This window comes from Myotis myotis, unplaced genomic scaffold (genome assembly GCF_014108235.1).
Source record: "Myotis myotis isolate mMyoMyo1 unplaced genomic scaffold, mMyoMyo1.p scaffold_m19_p_19, whole genome shotgun sequence".
Classification (NCBI taxonomy): Eukaryota; Metazoa; Chordata; class Mammalia; order Chiroptera; family Vespertilionidae; genus Myotis; species Myotis myotis.
The window spans coordinates 39,055,476-39,073,104 of NW_023416323.1; the positions used below are offsets into that span (position 1 = coordinate 39,055,476).

The 17,629-nt window shown below is 52.1% G+C and overlaps 1 long non-coding RNA gene across 1 annotated transcript in view; it reads left to right on the top strand.

The window, feature by feature from the left end:
* The window catches only part of LOC118674621, a 121,843-nt gene extending 116,467 nt beyond the window's left edge, over positions 1-5,376 (top strand). Inside the window, exon 3 of the long non-coding RNA XR_004973681.1 lies at positions 2,617-5,376. This is a non-coding gene — a long non-coding RNA (uncharacterized LOC118674621). The remainder of the gene's footprint in view (positions 1-2,616) is intronic.
* Positions 5,377-17,629: the final 12,253 nt, after the last annotated feature.

Genomic DNA, 17,629 nt, shown 5'->3' on the forward strand with positions numbered 1-17,629 from the left:
CAGTTAAAGCAATATTGGAAAAAATAATTTCATTATTTTGACAGCGCAAATATCATTCACTTTGGAGCCTAATGGAGGGCCAGAATTATGTTTCTTTTTTGGAAAATATTTCTTTTCTTGGAATCAATAATTGTCTCATTTTTCATTTTCTTAGTTTTTTAAAAAATATCTACTGAAAAAGTTCCCTTCTCCTCCAATAGCTTTTTAAATAAAATCACCCGTGTATCAATATATCGGTCATCTATTGGTTTAGGGGTTTTTTTTGTTTGTTTTTTGTTTGCTTGTTTTTCTTAGAGTCCCTCCTCCTGGAGCTCTGTGAGCTCCTGTTCCAATCAGGACTGGTTGACCCTTAGGACTGGTGTATGGCTGTGAATAGTACCTCATCTTGGAATCTCTTTGCTTCTTTCGTATGTTAGATTTATTTCCAGGATCCCAAACTCCCTTCTTTGATGAAGTGCATCTTCTAGTCACATCCTGGGAAAGGGGACCATGAGAGGTAAATGTTCTGTCTGTGAGATGTCGTGAGTCCACCATAACACTTGACATTTTGGCTGGGTATAGAATTCTAGGCTGAAAATTCATTGTCATTTTCTCCTAGTGTTAATAATCTGATTCAGTTCTTCTCCCAGTCTTTTGTGTGCAACATGATCTCTCTTTTTTCACTCAGAAAAGTTTTAGGGTCTCTCTCTCTCTCTCTCTCTTTGGGGGTCCTGAAATACCATATTGATGGGCCTTAGCTGCATGGTGCTCAATTCTGAGTGGGTCCTCTTATCCCACCTGAGAAAACTCATGTCCCCCAGTTCTAGAAATTTCCCCATGCTATTTATTTAATAAATTATATTCTTCCAATATGTATTCTATCCTTTCTTTTCAGAAGTTTGCATAGTCAGATGCCAGAACTCACAGTTAGATGTTATAATTTTTCAAATATTATCTTTCCACTTGTTTTTTTTTAGTCTTTTTTGTTCTATTTACTGAGATATATTTCAATTACACCTTTCAATTCTTAAATTGGATTTATCACCTCTTCAACTCTGCTTTCTTCACAAAGTTCTTTCTTGTTTATTCTTTGATTGAGTCTTAAAAGCAATAGTGTCCTGTTCTTGTTTCATGGATGCAGCATGCTTTCGTCTCTCTGTGAGCATTAACTATAATATTGTGACATTTTCTGTTATTCCTTTTATTATCTCTGTCTCAGATTTTTTCTTCTTCTGATTTCTCATTTGGTCTCTGTCTGCCTTGGTGGAGGTGTCCTCTTCATATCTGTGAATCTTCTGTAGCCTGTTTACCTTTAAGAATGCAGCTCTAACAAAATAAAGCTTGCTGGAGGCTCCATGCACCTGAGAGAGCTTGTTGACTGGTGGGTCACTAGATGGCAAACCAGCTTTTTAGTGTATTGCTACGTATTCCCCTGGTTCCTATTCTCTCTAGAGGAATTAGCCATCACTCCACCTCCGACCTATGGGGATCAGCCTGACGGTGCATTCTGGGTTCTAGGCAAAGCAAGCCCCCCTGGGCCCATACTGTAGAGTTCCACAGGATTTTATTTAATCCAGGTATTTTTATCCCAGCACCTCATCCTCCTTCTAACTCAGTTATCTCTTCCCTATCAGGTTTCTGATTTAACACATTATGTTAAGCATCCCAGATGGCTTCTCGTTTCAGCAGAGATGGAGACTGTGTTTTGGTTTTTCCTTTCTTCTGGATATTTGGAAATATGCCCAAGAAGAGACAAGGGAGAAAAAATACCCTGCCACCTTAATTATGTTAAGTTCTATGCTGTCATTTAATTAATATTTGTCTTTACACTTGATTCATTCTTTTCACTTAACGACATTCACTCAAAAAGGACATTTTATATCACTATTGCAAAATGGCACACTAGGGGGGAAAAACACCCCTACAAAAATAAATAAAAGACAAATGAAATAACACCATTCATTCTAGCCAGCGACTATTCCCTGCCGAAGGCTCTGGGCCCGAGGCCTTTGCTAAAGAGACAGACTAGCAGGTTTTTAGAAGGATATTGCCGATAGAAAGACATCCATCTGAGGAAAACACACTCATACCAGAGGGAGACATTGCCCCTTTGTTAACCAAACGGACCAGAAAAACACTCAAAAATGGGAAGAATTGACCCGATGTGTAAGTCAGGGTTATTGAACTCTGTATCCCTGCCCACCTGCCCACAGCTCTCCGCATAGCTGGCTTCTTGTCATTCTGATTTCGGCTCAGATTTCTTCTTCTCAGAGTCCTCCCTGACCGCTCCCACGAACGAAACCTCTGATTACATCTCACCACCCCGTGTTACTCATTCATTAGCACTGTCGCCATTTCAGGTGCCTCTGCTTGTTGCCCTGTCCCCGTCCTGCCCCTGCCCCACCCCAGCTGGGATGTATGTTTTATGAGGACAGAGACTATGCCTGCCCCATTCACCCACTATGCCCAAGCCTCCATTAAGATTGACACATAGTAGATGCTCAATAAATATCTACAAAGAAATGCATGCATTAAAAAAAGAGAGAAATCAGCTTGCTCTCCATTGCAGCCGTTTGCACATTCCCAGCCACTCAGTAATCTTGGTTTCCTGTCTCTGTCTCTCTCTTCTTCTCTCAGCCTTCCCCTCGGTCCTCAGGTTTCAACCGCTGGGCTCCCTCCGCGTGGTGGGAAGAAAAGTTAATTCTTAAATGGCGGCTGGAACCAAGTTGAAGTGCGCTGACAGCCCTCACACCCGCTCTCGACATCTCTCATGAGGGCGAGGATCTCACAATGGCAGATGCTGGTCAATTAGGCAGAAATACTTTCATCTTGAAAAAGAGAGAGGAAAAAAGGATTTAAAGACCCAAAGGTATTTTTGGCTGACATGAGTGTAATTAATTTCTTCACAAGACAAAATGGACAGAAAATGAATGCCATTAAGGGCCGAGTTTTTATGCTGCCAAACCGACAAATCAATTCAGGGCAAGCAGCAGGCTGGCGTGTTGTTTTTTTCCCCGCAGTTTTTTTTTATCTTTGTTAAATAGAATTAACAATGAAAAGTCGAGCGAGTTGACGTAGATTTTTTGATTTCCAGTTAGCCGTGTACAATGGGGTCATGTGGAGGCCCTGGGTCGGCACTCCCGGGTGGAAGTCATCGTGGAGGCGGAGTGGCGTCCACCCCTTTGGGTGTGGCTGGGATCTCAAGTGCATCGGCCCTCACGGGGCCTGCACCACACATTTGCTGTCTGTGAGCCCTGAAGAGGGAACCGCCTTCAGTGCGAGTGCTAAGTGGGAGGTCTCACTCCTCTCCTCATCTAAGTACCAGGCTAGGCTAAGTACCAGGCACATGGTACGTGCTTAAGAAATAATAATAGAACAGTCCAACGAAGTTCCTTGTATTTTCCCATTTGTAGCCAAGCTCTTGACCCTTAGGCATTGGTACCTTGATGAAAATCTCAATTTTTCTCAGTGTTAGGAGTTCCCTTTCATCAATAAGACATCTCCCTAAATGCATTTATAAACATCTTCCAAAAATGAAATAGGCATTTGTGTGTTTTTTTTTTAAAAAGGTTTGAGTAATTACTCTGTGTTTCCATAACCAGACTGACAAACACTTTACTATATAGAATGCTATTTCTGCAGCAGAAAGGACTCTTTATCTATAACAATAAGAGCATAATATGCTAATTAGACCAGACGTCCTTCCGGATGACCTTCCAGACGAAGCCGGGGCTGCGAGGGAAGCCCAGGTCTCAGGTGCCAGAGGGAAGCTGGTGCCAGCAGCCGGGGGAAGGCAGGCCTACTCTTGCACGAATGTTGTGCATCGGGCCTCTAGTTTCCTATAAACAAACATAGGAACTTCTTAAAAATAAAGGTAAGCGTCTGTGCTCACCCAGAAACGACATCAGGCTGCAGCTGGAGGTGGGAGGCTCCCCCAGGCACGGCGTTTCCATGGCAACAGCAGAGGACTCTGGATTTTGTATGTGCTTTCTTCTCGCAGGCCAGCTCCTCTCTCAAGAGTGACTGCGAGGTCGTAGGGGCCTAAAGTGATGGGTCAGTAGAAGTAACTACAGGTGATTGCAGGGCTGTTTTTTGTTTTGTTTTTTTCCCATCTTCCTCCAGCTGCTGGGATAATGTGCAGATTTCCTTAAGGTAATTTTAAAGAATGATGATTTGGCAACCATCAGGAATCGTCAGAGTTTTCTCTCTGATTCAGCACCTTCTCGTGCAAGCGAGTTTGCTCACTATTCTTCTGACTATCGAGCTGGAATCGGCAGCAGGGGGGGGGCTTGCGTCTGCTTTGCGACTGTAGCATGTGGAATAAGGCACAACAATTAAGCCAATGAGAGCCAGTGAAGTTTTGCCAGTGATGGGCTCCCGCCCACCCGTCCGCCCACCCGCCCGCCGCTGCTCTCCACGTTCACCACCCTGCCCACCTGCCCTCCTGGTGAGTGGTCGTTTGGTCGTTACGGTCGTCACGGGCACTGGCTTTTTATATATATAGATGAGTCAGGTCAAAGCAATCCATAAAACAGTCTCACACACTCATTTGCCTTTTTAAGTGGGAGAGGAAAGGATGTGGTTAGGATATACCAGGAATTGCACATCATCCAAAACCCAGCTTATCTATGTATTGAGTAATTGTTCCCAAGGTACTGTTATTAGCCTTGCTCTAATCCATTACAATAGAGATTAGCTCCTCTGCCAAAGTGTTAAGCTTAGACAAAACCTTGGTACACCCATGAGAGCGTGACATTCACATCCACCTTCACAGCAAATAAAATGTTAAAAAAAAACAACCACACCCGTCTCCTCTTCATAGCGGCAGGGCGTGTGCCAGCTATCACTTCTGATTTTATCCATTCTGTTACTAGATCCCTGAGGTTCCATGCCATAAATTCCTCTAAGAACTTATTGGGGAAAATGTTCCTCTCCATGTAAAAGTATATGGTGCCTTTTGATCGTGAAATGAACCACAGGGTTCATCTTCTTGGCTTTTTTCACTCTGTCTGCCAGCACGCAAGCTCCGAGTTCCCAGTTTAATATCACCTTGCAGTTGAATGTAGTGAAATGATCACGGAATCGGGAGCCTAAAGATTTCACTAGTAGACTGCCTTCTTTTATTGGTAAGCTGCACGTGCCATGAGCATTGTACTTGACCTGTTTGAGCCTCAGTTTCCAAGTCTGACAAATGGTCATAATAACCGGCGGCGGACGTTCCTGGTTGCTCACTTCGCAGTCCTCTCCGCCTCTTTCTCTGGATAGCAGACGTCCTGTATTTTTCGGGCTCCTACTGGCAATGTGCTTAGGAGAGGCGGACCCAACTCTAGCGAATGAGTCATCGTCGGCCAATGCCAAGCATAACCATCCCATTCTCCTTTCCCCGTGATTGCCTCAGCGATGGGCATGTGACCCAGTTATGGTTGAATGAGCTATGATGAGAAGGCTGCTGGGAAGCCCAGGAAAATATTTTCTCCATGAGAGATGAGGAAAGCCAACACCAACCCCATCCTCGGTCCCCGAGACCTCCTCCTTTCAGCAGAGCTGTGGGGGGACATGAGCGCTGGGGGTGGGGCAGTGTTCTTGAAACCTTCATGGGGAGCCAAGGGATTTGCAGGGAAGCCAAGTCTGAAGTCAAGGAACCACTGATCACCCAGCCTCTTGGCTTCTTGCTGTCCAGGACAACAGATGTCCTAAGATTTTAAACCACTCATAGTTGAGCTTTCTCCTTCTTGTCATCAAAAGTATCTTAAGGGTTAGTTACTTTAAAGAATGTCCCATCGAAACACTTTGAAAGCCTAAAAGATCTATGGTAATTATTCTGTTTATTCCCAGTCTCTCTATTTCTCCTTTTGCTTCTTGACTCGCCTGTCACTCCTTATCTCTGTTTTTCCCGTACCATTTTAAGGAAAATCGGCTCTAGTAGTTGTTATCATCGCTATTGTTGTCATAGAGTATAGCTTCTATTCATTGACTATTTATCATGAGCTTAATATTGCTAAGGGCTTTATGTCCATTGCTAAGGGCTTTATGGACAATATCTTATTGCCTCAAAACAAGAACCCTATGATGGAGACATTACAATTATTTCCATTTCTAGATGAGCAAAGGGAAGCTCACATAAGTGAAGGAGCTGGGCCAAGATGATACAGCTAGCAGTCAGCAAAGCGGACACATGGACACCAGCCTGAATGACACTAGAGGTTACATACTCAGCTGAGTTCTCAGATGCCACTCCTTTGGGAGTGGGAACTAACAGATCAATCAATCACATTACCAATCAATTCATCAATCAACCAATCAATCAATAAGGAACATACACATTAAGCACCAAGTCTTTCTTAGGATGCCAAACCTAAGCGTGATTTGTGCAAGAATTTTTTTAAAAAATATGTTTGTATTGATTTCAGAGAGAGGAAGGGAGAGGAAGAGAGAGATAGAAACACGGACAAACAGAGATGAAAGAGAAACATCAGTCGGCCGCCTCCTGTGCACGCCCTGTTGGGGATTAAGGCTGAAACCCGGGCATGTCCTTGACTGGGAATTGACCCGGCAACCTCCTGGAGCATGGGGCAGATGACGCTCCACCAACTGAGCCACACCGGCTGGGCTGTTGCGGGATTTTAAGAAGGCTCGGCCTGTCCAACTCTACAGCTCTGCCCCAGCAAACATCGGAAATCCTCACCATCATGCCTTCCCCCTTAAAACTCGGCTGCCACCTGAGAAAGTCGGGTAGAACCATCTCCTCACAAGCCCCCCGCGTTACAACACAAACCTCAGCACTGGGGAAGGTCCGCAGGCAGCGCGCACAATCCCGCTCTGCTGACTTCACAACAATTGCTCTCCTGCATCGCTGACGCACCCCCGGGTGCCGAGAGGTGTTGAGAACGTATCAATTAGCTCCAATGCCTACTGACGTGACAAGAAACCCTCATCCTAAGCAGGACGACACGGGCACGCCGGAGAAGGTGCTGAGAGAGAAGTTTTCCACCCGGCTCATCGGAATGAGAAATACCTCCCCGAAGAAACGCTTGCTTTTCAGCATGTCACAAATGCTCGCTTCTCATCCGTCCGGACAGATGGAAGGGCAATCGCGGGAATCGCACGGCGTCTGAGACTCTCTGCCTCCCCCAGCTCACGCTCTTCCCGGGAAAGGGGCTGTCATCCCGTGTGTCAGCGGCCGTCCTCAAGCAGCATCGCTGGAAACGGGGAGACGGAGACAGACGGAGGGCGTCGCGGTGCGGAAGCTCTGAGCCGAGGTGAGGGGTGAGAGCTCGTCTCCTGTGCCCCAAACCAACGCCGGGGCATGTGCTCAGGAGGCCGGCCCCGTCTCACACGCGCACACACATGGCCGAGGGCCAAGAGGGCTTACGGTGCGAACAGGAGACCGGTAGCCTCTTGAAACGGAACCGAAGGGGGTCCGCTCAGGAGCTGGCGCCGACGACATCGCGAAGGCTTCCGAGACTGCAATGGAAAAAGGCTGCTTGCTGGAAAGAAGTTTCTGGAAGCAGCCCTTGTCCCGGGCAGTAGTGTCGGCAGGCCGACGCTCTCCTCGGATGCTTTGGGACAATCCAGAGTGTGGGCAGAACCTTGCCCTGGTGACTGGGAAGGTGAGAAGGTTCTGGAGAGCTTGCAGGGAACAGCGCTTGAGTGAGTGCATGCACAGTTAGGCTCGCTGTCGGTTTCAGAGGTCGGCTTGTCCGGCCGCCGTCGTTTTGTGGGAAGGCCTCTCTCACGTGGAGCCCCTACCTCGGTCCCCGCCGCCACCCAGCCTTTTGCACAGGGTCCACCCCTGTCCTCCCTGCTCCTGCCACAGCCAAGAACTGGAGAGAAGGTTGTGTCCGGGACACGTTCTGCCCAGGTTGGCCATTCCTTCAATGCCCTGGGTGTCAGCGGAGGGGTCCCGGGCGAGGGGGCGGAGAGGGGAGGGTGGAGGGAGACACCACGGGGCACCACGACCAAGAGTGTTCAAAGCCGCTTCCCTTCTCCCCCGTTCAGGACGAGCAAAGGCGCTCCTGTGAGTAATTCATCGCGTGCCTAGACTCAAGGGGGTTGCACAATCTCATTAGCATGGATTTTTGCATATTTAACTACAGTTTTTAATTAGATGGTATTTTATTATTCATGCACATAATTTGAGTCCACATCGGGCTGCTCTCTTGAAGGAAAGAGAGGAAAAAAAAATGGTGGGTGGGGGGCGGGTGGGGGGGGGTGGCCCTCTTCCGAACCGGGAGTCGGTTGGCAAGCTTCCTGGAGGGCGAGGGAGGGCGGCCGAGCCTCGGTGGGTAACGGCTCTCTCTTCATTCCGCTAATCGCTGCCATGCCGTGTACCTGATGCATTTGTTCCGTCCCCAGTGCTGGGAGTTGTCTCCGGACGCGGTAACTGTAAATAGTTTGCTCTGTTTGGTTTGCACAGCCAAACTGTTTGCTCAGGCTCCTTGATGTATTATTAAAACGGGTAATGGGCCCCTGGGAAGCCATCTCGTTATGCGCCTTCATTTGCAGAATAAACCACGCGCTGTTCTCATCTTTACTCAGGATGGTTAATGGCACTGATGATGAGAGGGGTGGATTTTCCCCCCTTTCTCCTCTGCCTTTATCGGCGCTGTTTTATCATGCAGGCGGAATGGCCAGGCTGCTGATTTTTGTCTCAGGTTTTCAATTAGTCATTTGACTGAACACATCTGTGCTGGCATCCACACCGTAGCCGGACTGTCGCCGTTACCCGCTTACACCGGCTGGACCGTGGCCGAGAGCTGTGCCGGGGACACGCCGGAACCGGCCTTTTAGATGCCGTCGAAAGGTGGTCACGTGGCAGCGTTTCGTAGGGGCGTCGGGGAGGTGTGAACTTCTCCGCCTGCGGGCCGAGAACCCCCACAATATCCACTCCACGCCAAGGACTCACTCACCGGGTGGTGACTAACACCCGCTGGCCGTTTCGCGGCCCCGGTGGCTTCATGGGCTGACGTTAGGGAGATAAGATGCTCTTTGCACTGCGGCTGGGGACAGGCACACTGTCATTGTGTTGGAAAACAGAGCGCATGGCTGCCGGGCGCCCCTGCCGATGCCTCGGAGTTACCCCGCAGCGGCTGGGACGTGACTCCTCGTCTCCCGGGAAAATGGAAATGGCTCCGTGGGAGAGCAGAGGCCTGGGTGTGGAACCGAGGTGCCGTGTGACTTGAATACTCCAAAGATCCCGTCATGGATCGAGGAGGAGGAAACCTGGGCCCATTTCTGCAAAATAAAAAGCGATCTCCGCACTGGGAAGTCCTCACGGGTTTCGTGAGAGACATGGCTACTTGCTCAATGGTTAGAAATCCCCTTGGCGGCCCTCAGGGGCCCCGGGGGCAGTGGGCCGGGCTGCAGAGAGCAGTAGCCAGGTCACTGAGCAAGAACTCCCATTTGGACGTTGGGGTTCAGGGGCGGTTCCAGAAGCAGCCACATTTCTGTTGGATCTAACAGATCCGCCGGGGACTGGGATAAAAACCTGTGCCGCATGCACGGTGGGAAAATCCTGACCAACGAACGGGTCAGACTCCCAGGAGGACAGAAAGTACTGTTGTTGCAGCCAGAACGGCCGCCCTTGCCGTGGCATCATCCCTGCCCTGGAGGGACTGAGCTTCGTTCGTTTCACCGCGGCCAGGTGAGGGGGCCGCCACCTTTACCCCAATGAGCACCACCGTCTCTGCTGGAGCCAGGGAGCCTGGTTTCTAGGGAAAAGATTCTGCTTCTGTCTTATCCTTTCCTTGCCTTTCTCCCCCATCATTTCTCTAACTGTTTTCCTAACCACGAGAGATGAGCTTCTCCAGTTTGTAAGTGAGGATCGACTCTTCGACTTGGTGATGTTTCTTGTGTTTCCTGTCAGCTTTCCCATTCGTAGCTGAGACGGAACCAAGCCAGAGCTGATCATGATCACCGTCGTCTCCTCCCACCTCGCGTGTGTGGCGGCTACATTGCAACGCCATGCAGCAAGCATGATGTGACATACGCCATCCTGGTCGGTCCGCTCGCATTAATGCCTTTCATCTTCTTAACAGCCCTGTGGTGTGGGCCAGGGGCTATGATTATCACACCCATTTCACAGATGAGGAAACGAAGGCAGGAAGCGATCAAGATTTCCCAAGGTCACCTGAGTCAAGGAAGGAGCCAGGACGCGTGGCAGACCGTCTGGGCCACAGCCTCTGTTTCTAACCACAAGGCTACACAGCCTGTCAGCCTTAGAAGGAGCTTCTGGATCCATGGGTTTGGAACAGCAAGCCGCGATCTTGCTGGAAGGGTTCCCGGGTTAGAGCCTTCTCTATTTCACCCGTCCCTTTTTCGGGTGCATTTTGGGTTGTTTCCAGGTTTCCTGTCCATGTTGTAATAACATGCTTTGACCCATCTCCCCGGGCACACACGGACATGTTTCGAAGTGGATCTGCACAGTCATAGGTCATGCACACTTGACATGTTACTAGATATTGGCAGGTCGACTTCCAAGACGGTTGAAGCAGTTTGCACACCTACCAGCAGCCTGGAGGAGTAGCTGTTTCCACACACCCCTTGCCAGCGCGTTGATAGGATCAGTCTGCATTTTGCCAACCCAAATGCATTTCTCAAAGTCGCCGCTTCCAACGGCTTGTGAAAACAAACCTTTGCACTTGCTGTTTGTCAAGTCGAGCCTTCTGGCTCTGGGGCCCACCGTCTCACTCCCACCCTGGCCCCCAAGGCGATAAAGACGCCCTGTGTCCTTTAAAATATAAGTCAAAACACAGGAGCCTGCCTCCTCTGGTTGTTCAGATCCAATGCCACGATAATTAGCTTCTCGACAGCGTTTTTTCAGCCTCAAAACGATAGCAATAGCATGCCGAGTTGTAGCTTCAAATGGGGTCTCGTCATGTCCTAGCTGCAAGACCCCTCCTGGGTCTCAGTTTCCCCATCTGTAAAATGGGGCTGCTCATAGCACCAGCCTCATGACGTTACCAAGATGAACATGTCGTAAAGGACGCCCGGCACTTAGAGAGCTGCCCGCTTTGTGGTAAGTGTTACTATGTTCATTAGACACTGCACAACCCCGGACCCAACGGGCTAATAAGTAGGGGATTATGTTTCTAGCTCTCGTTTTAGATTTTTCAAAAGCACCTTTTTAAAGATGGTGGCATCTGAGATGGTGGGAACCATTACGGTGATTGCGCCCAACCCTTCCCAAAGCTACGAGTGACTTGTTACAAGGGCCAAGTCTTTGTCCCACCCCACCTCCCAGCAACCCCCCCCCCCCGGGGCGTGGCATCTAGCTGGTGTTCCGTAAGTGATGGGCAGACATGCCATGGCTCATTGGCCTCAGGGGGCAACACCTGTACTTGTTGCCATTGCCCAGGCTTCCAGCCCAGCTCCCCGGTCAGCATCTCTGGTGGAGGACTGGGGTGTGCATTTGGAGCAGCTTCTCCCCCCAGAGTCTGGCCTACGAAAGCCTTGGGTGCGGGACTACCGGTCGCCCTGGTCGTAGAGAGACGATTTCCTGCACCCGGCGCCGTTCCTGACGCAGAGCTGCTATTGAATATACAGTGGGGATCGAATACATTCATCATCTCCGGGGTCATTATAGGGGTTCATGCTCAAGTCGCCCCAAGAGACGGAGGCTCTCCGGGCCCTTTCACGGCTCTTGGTGTGCATCTCAGAGCACACATGGAAGCCTTTCTGGGCTCAGAAGAGGAGGCCGAGGTCCCCTGAGCCAGTCTGACTTCTCCTCCAGCCTCAGGCCCTCTGAGGTCACCCAACACTCTAAATGACTCCCTAGAAATCCCTGGGACCTCCAAATTTCATAGACACCATTAAGCATGCCGGGGGGTGGGGGGGCAGAAAGGGGTAAATCTTTTGGAGCCCAAGTTCAAGCTCACTCCAGCAGCTGCCCCATCGCCCCATCTGGCTCCCTGCCCGGCCCTTTCTCCCTGGACTCAAGGACCTGGGATCTCCGGTGGCGTAGCTCCTGCTCTCCCTTCTCCGTGTCCGGACCCTGCTCTTTCTGGCTTTTGAGTGCCTGAGAACTGAGTCTGGTGTGGGTCAATCCAGTAACAGGAGCAGGCCTCCCAGAACTGCAGAGCGCTCGATACCCATTCGGGGCGGATGGTGGTGTTGGCCAAACTGTGTTAATTTTGTTGAAATCACCGTTTTGCTTAATAAGCATTCTTTCCACTGTTGGAACAAGCAGTCATCTCTTGAAGCTGCTTTTAAAATATTGAGGATTCCTGGACGGTATTCAATCGAGTATCAGGTGGATGATTTGGGGGACAGCGGGGGTCGGCGGAGCCAGGTGGAGCCGGGAGCGGGGTGGGCCTATTGGCTCCGCTGGACTGTCGCACGCGCACAAGGTGGGTGCTAAGAGCACATCCACTGTACAGAGCGGGAAACGGAGGAGGAAATGATGCCGTGGTTGCTCAGCTTGAGGGAGCGCATGGGGAGCAGGGGTGGATTCGAACCCAGGACATCTGGCTGCCCGCACCACCGCTTACGGCGGGAGGCCCTGGCTGTGGGCACCCTGGCATGGCCTCATTCCCTTCTGGGCAAGGGAAACGTGCCCAGGGCAGTGGAGGCACGAACAGGGCTGGCCTTGTTGGGAAGGGAGGCCAGACCGGTTGGACTGGCCAGGGTTGAAGAATTCCCCAGCCGGTCCCCACGGCGACAGGACAGCGGGGATGGCAGAGGGCCTAAGGGAGAGGTCATCCGAGGCCTGCAGCCGCCCGTTCCTCCAGGCTCGGTCGGTGTCGCCACTCCCCAGAAGGCCTCCAGCGCGGAGGTGGTCACCTGCTCCCCACGCGGGCCCCCGATGGGCTGCGCACACACACACACACCGGGCCCGGCCGGCCTCCTGGCCGCGTGGGAGGAGGCATGCACAGCCCCAGCACATGAAAGCAGGGGGCTCGACAAAGGGAAGAGGAAATTTCCCTTGAGCTGTTTGCCCTGCTGCCTAACCCGCACCTCCCTTCTCCGGATGAAGAGCAGCTCTGATGTTCTGATGTGGAGACGCATCAAAGGCGGGTGCACAGCTGAGCGGGGACTCACAGTTGCTTGGCAGCCAGGGACCCGGGAGCTCCCACCCGCACCGGTTCCGAAGCCCAGGCCCCCGTTCCACCCCGAGTCATTAGCGGCTTCTGGAGCTGCTCCTTGGCTTGTGTGTCCCTCCTCCCCTGCCCACAGCGCCCGCCCTGCCCCCTGCACCTCTAATGGGGACACAGACTCTGGCCTTCCCTCATGCCATCTCCACCAGCTGCCAAGTTCAAAGCCAGGGGAAGGAGAGCCCGAGGAAATACAGATGAGCTTCCAGGAGGCTAGAGACTCGCATGGTTTCTGCAAAAGCTGTTTCTCAACGGCTTCATCTTCACTTTTTTTTTTTTCCTGAGGGCGAAAAGGGGTCCAGGTTCAAGGTTGACAATTCAACAATTCAGAAAAGTGTGCAGAAGAAAGGAGACTGCTGGGAAGCCGGCGGAGGAGAGAGGCCGGCTGTTACTACCAACAACCTTCGGCGTAAATAGCATCCGGGCAGCCTGACACACACACTTGGCCTCCCGGTACCCGCCTCTGTGTGCGGCCTGGGCCCTGCCCTCCCCTCTCCGCAGGGCCGCGCCACCTCCCCCTCGCAAAGACTTCTACGGAGCCGACGCATCCCGAACCTCTTCCAACATTTCCCTTCCCGCACAAGGGCGACAGCGTCAAGCTCTGCTTTTCAGCTCCGAGGGGCGCTGGGATGATGGCCGGGGACCAGCCTCAGACAGCCACAGGCGGCTTTGTGAGGGGGGAGTGCGCCCCTCCTTGCGATGGGCATGAAGTGCATAAAGCGAAACCGTGGCCCCACCCCCTGCTTTGTTTCGGACATCCATGGCGCTTTTCCAACCCGCAGCTCTCCTCGCGGCCAGCGAGCAGTCACTTCGCGGCTTTTATCCCCAGCTCACCGCGTCCAGTGAACAGACGCTTCCAGGACAGACCGGCGGCCAATAAGCAGGTCCCACGGCAGCGAATTCTTCGTACAGAAATTCACCCGACAGCCGTGCGGTATCAACGGGCAAATCCGGGGACAGTGGGAAGCGGGCGGGCCTGGCCCTGCGAGGTCAACCATCAAGGTTATCTCGACCCAATTACTGGTATCTACCCACTTGCATAGCTGTCAGCTGGCCCGGGCCCCGACGAAAACTCTCCATGCGCTCCGGACGCAGACATAGTTTCCGAGGAGGCCCCCAAATTAGCTCCGCGAGTGACGACTCGGCCTCGGGCGCACGGGAGCCGTCGGCCTTGGGGGACGTTCCTGCCCGCAGCAGCGCCTCCGTGTCTAAATTTGGGTCTCGTCTTGTAAATCTCTGTCCCCGAAGTAGGAAGGCCCGGGAGGTGCTCCTTCGCCCTGGTCGGCAATAAATTAGCTCCCGTAACAATAGATAAACTTAAGACACGTTTCCTGAGCCCGGGACCTATTGTGAGGTGGACGCTAATCTCTGGCATCTCTTCTTCCCCGTCAGGCCCTCTAAAGCCCCGTCGGGGGCCAGGAGACACGAGAATCTGTTTGCCAGCTCCTCCCGAGGAGCCATCGATCATGGTGCAGACAAAGCTCCCCAGCAGCGGGCAGGGATCTGTTTCCTTGAGCCCCTTCCCACCAGGGGCGAGGCCGCAGGGACACGTCTTCCGCGTGAGGCTCCCATCGGCTGGAAGAGGACCTCGCCCTCGCAGGCCCGGCCGGGAACGGGGTCAGGGTCTGGCTCTCCGGAGGGCAGAGGGCACGCCTGCGGGAGCGGGGGGCTTTCTGTCCACTGCCACCTCCACCACGGCTTCAGCCACACCTGCGTTCCCCCCGGGCCGGCGCCTTTCAGACCCACGCCCCCTTCCCAGGTCACCAGGGAGGCGCGTCAGGGTTCATCCGTGCCCAGGTCAGGGGTCCTCAAACTACGGCCCGCGGGCCACATGCAGATACAAATATTGTATTTGTTCCCGTTTTGTTTTTTTACTTCAAAATAAGATATGTGCAGTGTGCATAGGAATTTGTTCATAGTTTTTTTTTAAACTATAGTCCTGCCCTCCAATGGTCTGAGGGACAATGAACTGGCCCCCTGTTTAAAAAGTTTGAGGACCCCTGGCCCAGGTCATTTCTAGATGAGCTTGGAGACGCCATACAGCGTGGGCCTTGCGAAGGACACCATGTCGGCCATGTGCTCCTGGGGCCAGAGGCACCGAGTTGTCGCTCTCCCCCGTCCATCCCCTGCTCCACCCAAGGTTGGCCGTCTTCCTGGTGTTCAGGGTCCCCCTTCCTGTGCCCCCCTTCCAGTCATGGGCTCACATGAGCCACGGGGTCTCCACCACTCAGGACCGTTCCTTCATAGGTGGAATTTCGATGACGAAGACCGGGCCGTGGGACAGAAGCGCACATAGGACCATCGTCATGAGAAACAGTAGCATGGGGTCGGGTAGAGAGGGAAAGGCCAGAGGGGGCAGCCTCACTCCCGACTTCCAGTCAGGCCGGGAGGTGCTCCGCTTCCAGCCTGGATCCCCGGGCCCACCCTGCACCCTGTGCAGGTTTGTTCTGCACACGGGCTCGTAGCTGGCAGATGCCGGCCACCCCCTAGCCTTCGTAGGCGTTTAGCTCATTTGTACCTCATCACAACCCTCTGTGTCAGATGCCAATCCGATGAGGAGGACACGGTGGCAGAGTGAGAGTTCAAGCCCATGACTGTCCAACTCCAATGCCTACTACTTTCTCATGGGGAGCATGGGGGTCGTGGTGGTGGTGGTGACAATGGTGATGGTGGTGAAATGGTGGTGACAATGGTGGTGGTGGTGGTGACAATGGTGGTGGTGGTGACAATGGTGGTGACAATGGTGGTGGTGGTGACAATGGTGGTGGTGGTGGTGGTGAAAATGGTGGTGACAATGGTGGTGGTGGTGAAAATGATGATGGTGGTGAAAATGGTGTGATGGTAAAAATGGTAGTGACCATGGTGGTGATAGTGGTACCCGTGATGGTGATGGGAACAGCGGTGTGGTGATGGTGGTGGTGATGGGAGGCAGTGGCAAGGGTGATGATGGTGGTGTTTCTACTATTCACAGTGGTGGTGTGGTCATGTCCATGCTGATGGAGGTGTGGGTGATGGTGATGGTGATGGTGGCGGTCATAGTGGTGAAAATATCAATAGTGGAAGAGAATGGAGGTGAGGGTTGGATAAAATGCAAGGGGTTAGCCTTCCTGCAAGGAAACGGCCAGGAAACACGAGCATTTGGCCCAGGGAAGCTGCGAGGACCCTTCCAGCGTCTGCTGCATGTCTAAATAACGATGTAGGACCAGGGCAAAACCGGGAGTAACTCCCGAGATGATCCCTGGGCTGGGCGCTGGCCGCCAGCATCTTTGTGGACTGCTCTCTCTCTCTCTCTCCACTCTGAGGAAGAAGCGCCTCACCGTCGGCCCCACCCAATAAAGCAGCTGCGTCAAGATAATTACTTGCACCATCTAATCAATAGCGATTGCTCCTGGGCCCTGCCAGTTCGATATCGGTGTCTGGGATCATGGGATCTTGATATTTCTCTCAAGATGCCAATTTCTGCTTAATGTTAGATAAAATGCATCTATCAACCCCCTCCGTTCATGAGATTTTATTGTGTCATTAATAATACATATCTTATGTTTTCGACTAATATGACATGAAATATGAGGTTGCAGATATTGTGCACTTCCCAGTCATGGGACTTCCACTTGCCAATTGAACAACCCAAATCAATGTCGTATTAAGCAATCTCAGAAAGTGATTATGGATGTTAGAAACAACCAACGGGTAGGCGAAGAGAAACTATTCTTCCATTGATTTTTCTAAGAGAGAGAGAAAGAGTTAAAAGCAGCCAGGCCTTGGTGGGGTTGCTCAGTGGTTAAGCGTCGACCTATGAACCAGGAGGTCACGGATTCCATTCCCGGTCAGGGCACATGCCCGGGTTTCGGGCTCGATTCCCAGTGTGGGGCATGCGGGAGGCAGCCGATCAATGCTTCTCTCTCATCATTGATGTTTCTCTCTCTCTCTCCCTTTCCTTTCCTCTCTGAAATAAAGATTTTTTTAAAAAAAGCAGCCTCCATTCATATTCAGCAGCCTGTTGGCAGAACTTCACATGTGGCCTTTGTCACCCCTAAAGTCGGTTAGTTCTCTGCCTTGAGTTCGGGTCACACGTTCCAAAGGAGCCCAGGGCTCCAGGGTCCCCTGGACGCCGTCACGTATGAACACCAGCCTCAGCCTTCTCCGTGGAGAGGGGACACGATACAGCCGCCCCATTAGAAACGCACTGGCCACAGGGTGCGGCCGGGACCCCTACGATTGAGGTCGGCCTGCCCGTGGAATAAACCCAGGCTCAGCAGCCGGTTCTGAGAGCAGCTGTCTCCACGTCAAATCCAGGACAGAAACCCCCGGGGACGTCGGGCTGCACACAACACAGAAACAGCTGCGAGGCCGCGTGGGGACCAGGAGAGGGGCCACGGAGTAGCGCGCGGGCCCGAGCCCTCGGTCTGGGAACTCGCGCCCATGTTCGCCGCCTCGCTGTGGCGTTCATGCACACAGGACGTGGCCCTCTCTCCTGAGTCTCCACCTTAGAAATACTCTTTCCTTCTGGAACAAGGCGATCGTGAGTCCCATTTCCCAGAGTCGGTGGCTCTTCAGTG